Raw genomic sequence first — 4,895 nt, 5'->3', positions numbered from 1 at the left:
ATTTGACTCTCTGCACTCTTTGATGGTAGTATATTTTATTCCTGCTGACAGCAAAAGTAATTGCTTTGAACATTATAACAGGGATTGCTGAAAAAATTTAACAAGGTTTTCTTACCCCACTTCTGCAGTCTCTGCATTTCTTTTTACATAAATAAATGGGAACAGGCAAAACAACCCTGGTAGTTGAAAAATAGGATATCGCTCTTTTATATGGAAGTAAATTCTTCCATTATCTCTTCTTTGTTTTTTATTATGAAAATTTCTAGCAAGTTTTATAAAATGTATAGAAATTACCATTCTCTCAATTTCTGCCATTTTAAAAACCTACTCTGGAGTATTAAAGTTATATAAAATTAGACAACAAAAACCTAAACCCAAACCACCAGTGATTATAAAGCTGACAACTTCAGTCTCTGTCTGGATTCCAGTATCTGCATTTTTCCTGGTTTTTTTTTGTAGTTCTGCCACTTGCATTTCACATGCGTCATCAGTCATATTTTGTTCTGAAAATTCAATCCTGATTTGATTGAGATGAATTTTCTGAGCCCATAGCCATTACTCTGAAACATAATATTCAACCATCTCATCTGCATCTATGTCTTTCTAGTTTCTGTTCATTTTAACTGGGAACTCCTTCACTAGTTCTTCCTGGATAACTCCTATATTTTAATATTCAAGTCATGTCAGATACTCCTGGATACAGTCCTCAATTACCCTTCAGGTGAAATCAGGTACCTTCTAAAATTTTCCATCTCCTAGCCTTATGAACACCCTCGTGCTATTTAATTTAAATCATAATTATTTACTTGCCTGATTACTAATCTGTGAAATATTTAAAGATTACTAATTACTAAATATGCAAGATTACTAATCTGTGAGATAGTCTTCTTTGTTTATCCAAAAACTTGGCAAGTATTAGTATGTCATAGAAACTAACAAATGTTTGCTGACATAATATATGATTGACAAAATTCTCTGCAGGTTTTTTCAAGGGACATGGGGAACAGAATATGCCCTCTGGAGTTTGAAGTTACTCCTGAGCTTATGTTCCTCTGGCCACATGACTCCTGAAGAAAGGCATGGGAAGGTCTGAGAAAGGTTGCCATTTTATATTCCCTCTTTTTCAGTGCTCTTTTATTTACATTTAAAGCTTTTTTGTCATTTTTCTATACACTGTATTTAAATCTCAGGCAAAGTTTTTCTTCCTTGCTATCCTATAGTGGGAAGCTGATAAAACCAATTGAGGTGTGGTTCAAATCAATAAGAAAACAAAACAAAGATATGTATCAATATAAATTGTGCTGTCTGAAAGAATTAAAGAAGGTATTCTCTATCCGGTGGTTGTGTAAAGTCATTACTCTTAATGGCTACAATGTTCTCTTCCTTCACGTTCATATTTATTTATGGTTTAACTAAAATTGTTTATTCATTCTGGGGGGAGGAAAAAAAGTCTACCAAATAATATATATTTCAATTTCTGATAGAAACAAGTTGTCAAAAATTACCAACTTAAACTGGAACTTAATCAGGGTTCCATTTTAAATAGTACTTTTGCAATAGAAATTATAAGGTTAGAGAGATTATAAATATCTTATTTAGAGGGTCTTGCATAATCAACTCTAAATCAATATACATGAAATAAATCAGGTTTTCGGGAAAAAATTCCAATGTGATGTCACAAGAACAGATGTGGGTGTGCTGTTTGGGGAACTAGATCAAAGGTAATGTACCAACATTCCTGGACAACTTAAAACTCCTCTCTCTGCCTGCTTTTCTTTATCCGCTAAAGAAAGAAATGTGATCTCTCTCTTCCACTGGAATTTTGAAGCAATTCTTTGATGAACAAGAATCAAGCAATCATAGTATGTTGTCATTGTTCACCAAAGTGTTTTCTTAAACCTACTATTTTGTTTGATTCCCCTATTAAATAATATAAATATTAGGCTCTGTGATGGTTAACTTTGTGCTAACCTGACTGGACCATATGGTGTCCAGATACTTGGTCAAACATTATTCCAGTCTGTGAGAGTGCTTCCGAATGAGATTAACATTTGAATTGGTAGACTATGTGGTGGGACTCATCAAATCATTTGAAAACTTGAATAAAATAAAGAGTTAAGTAAGAGAAAGCTCTTCCTGCTCCCCTGTTTTGAGCTGGGAAATCTGTCTGTTCCAACTTTCAGACATCATCCTGTGTTTTCGGGTCTTCGTCTGGCTTGCTTTTAAACTGGAACTTACTCAATCAGCTCTCCTGGTTCTCATGTTTTGAATTTGGACTAGCACTTACACCACTAGTTTTCTGGGTCTACAACTTGCCTACTGCCAATCTTGGAACTTCTTAGTCTTCATAATCATGTGAGCCAAATTTTTATTATAAAACTCTCAGGTCTTACTTCCCAAAAAGCAATAAATCTCTGTATTGAATCTCCCTACAGCAAAGATCTAAATGACTGCCCCCATTTTGGTTTTAGTAGCACGTACACTGCTGGACTCAAGATAGAAGATAATGTGCAATAGCCTGTGCACAAAAACCTTAGTTTAGAACAAGAATTTTTGCCGGATTTATTTGAAGTGTTTTGATTTCATTGACAGTCACGTACTAGGTTCATTAGTTATGATACACTTATAAAATTATAAACATTTCCTTTCTCAGACGGCTTTGTTTGATCATGTATTAACATGTGTGGTTTTAAGCGTGTTTCTTTGCTTTAAGTCTTGGAAAATATGCTTGAATCAGAAAAAGTTTCTTTTTGGTTTTTATCTTAATACCTATGGCTTCTATACGGTATTTTATCTTTCATTAAGGAGAACATGAATATCGTTTTCACTATAAAGATTAATATGAAAACTTTCTTACAATTCCCTATTCTAACTTTCCAGCTAAGATGAGCAAACTGTCTCTCTTTGGTGTTTTTATAGTATTACCCAATATATCTGTCCATCACTGCACTTAACTATGAGGTATTGAAATTGTATCTTCAAATATCTTCCTTACATCAACAGATTCCATACTCCATGGGCTGAAGACATCCTCTACTATTAATCTCTTCTTGAAGAGATCAAGTGTATAATATATGTGAATCACCTAGAACAGGTCTAGCTGAAAACAGCAATAAAAATAATGTAAATATTTAAACCTATTTATTTATTTATTTATTATTTTTTTGAGTTGGAGTCTCACTCTGCAACCTAGACTGGAGTGTAGTAGCCGCTCCCGGCCACAGAGCCTCGACCTGTTGGGCTCCGGGGATCCTTCGGCCTCAGCCTTCTAAGTAGCTGGAACTACAGGCGCGCGCTACCATGCCCGGCTAATTTTTGATTTATTGTAGAGATGAGGTCTCACCAAGTTGCCCAGGTGGGTCTTGAGCCCGTGGACTCAGGCAATTCACTCACCTTGGCCTCCCAAAGCACGGGATAGCAATCTATTTATTTACATTCCTAAAACAGTATCTCAAACCTGGTAAACATTAAATAATTGTTTATCAAATTGGACTGAATATAAAATCCCTTTGATCAGAATTTGAAAAGTGTTCCATAAATCCTGGATTGAAATCCCACTCAAGACACGTTCTTTGTATACTTCCGGAGGCTTTTGCTTTTCATAATTAACTGTGAAGCTCTTACTACCTTTGTTAAGCTTCTCCACATCTTTCAAGCAGAGTGAATAATTAATTCTCTGTATACTATGCAAACATCTTTGTGTAGCTCTCACTTGGTGTTTATTTTTTTAATATTGTAATCATTTGAGGTCAAGAGGGTTTTTTGGCATCAAGATGTGACTTCTTCAAGGACAGAGACTTTTTTTTTTCATTGTATCCACAGTAACTCACAAAGTTACTAGCATTAAATAATGTTCAATACATATCATTGAAATAATGTCAGAATAATAATAACAAAAATGTCCAAACGAAGCTTCTACATTAGAGAAAAATAAATATAATAGCTTTGAAAATTTGAAGTTTTATTTTGGTAAATGGCACTAGAGAAATTTTAGTCAGGATGCAAAGGTCTTTGAGTCAGTTTTACTGACGTGTTGATACTTGATGGAAGCAGACAAAGTCTGTGGAATTTGTCAAATTTTTGTATTTTATATAATATATAAATGACCTTCATTGATGGATTTTCTTTGTTCCTTCATCTCGTAGCATAAAAGCTGAACCCCACTCATTGATTGGAAGCTAAGTACAAATTGGAAATATGTAAGTGCATTTATTGCCATTATGATTCAATTTTCTGATATCAAAGACAATTGTTCTATCAAAAGAACTTTGTACATAATGGAGAGAAAAATATTATACCTCTCATCAGAGTAATTAAAAAAATACAAATTCAATGTTTAAGCACTTCAATGCCATTCTACTCTCCTTCAATTTTTTAAACTTCATTTGCAAAGTTCTGTCTTACTTTCTAATTGCCACTATCATCTTTATTGACTTTCAGGTTTCAGCCATTCGTCCTCTGCTAAACTCTTCTTCCTATACCAGTCCAATCTAACTTTCCCTGAATATGTATGAATATGTTGAATATGTATGATCATTGACTCCTTCTTCTAAAGACCAAATGACTCTTCATCCTGAATCAAGGATAAATGACAAAATACAGTAGATACTTGTAAACAAATATAACAATTTATGCAAAAAAAGTTTAAATTCCATATGCACCCAATATTTTAAATGTGACCTAAAAACAGAGTGTAAATAAGATCTTTTGGCTTCTTCCTTGCTGACATTATATTTTTATTAACAAGATTACATTAAATTAATCTGAAAAGAGTCATATTGTTGGATTTTAGTATACTACTGAATAAATTTTTAAAACATATTTTTGTTATTATTCTTATCCAATATTTAATCTTGCTAAGACTTATCTTGTGATATGTAGACTTGTGCCATTCT

The sequence above is a fragment of the Carlito syrichta genome, unplaced genomic scaffold, assembly GCF_000164805.1.
Source record: "Carlito syrichta isolate Samal-C Ts95f unplaced genomic scaffold, Tarsius_syrichta-2.0.1 Scaffold316480, whole genome shotgun sequence".
Taxonomy (NCBI): Eukaryota; Metazoa; Chordata; class Mammalia; order Primates; family Tarsiidae; genus Carlito; species Carlito syrichta.
This window is presented reverse-complemented; position numbering follows the sequence as displayed.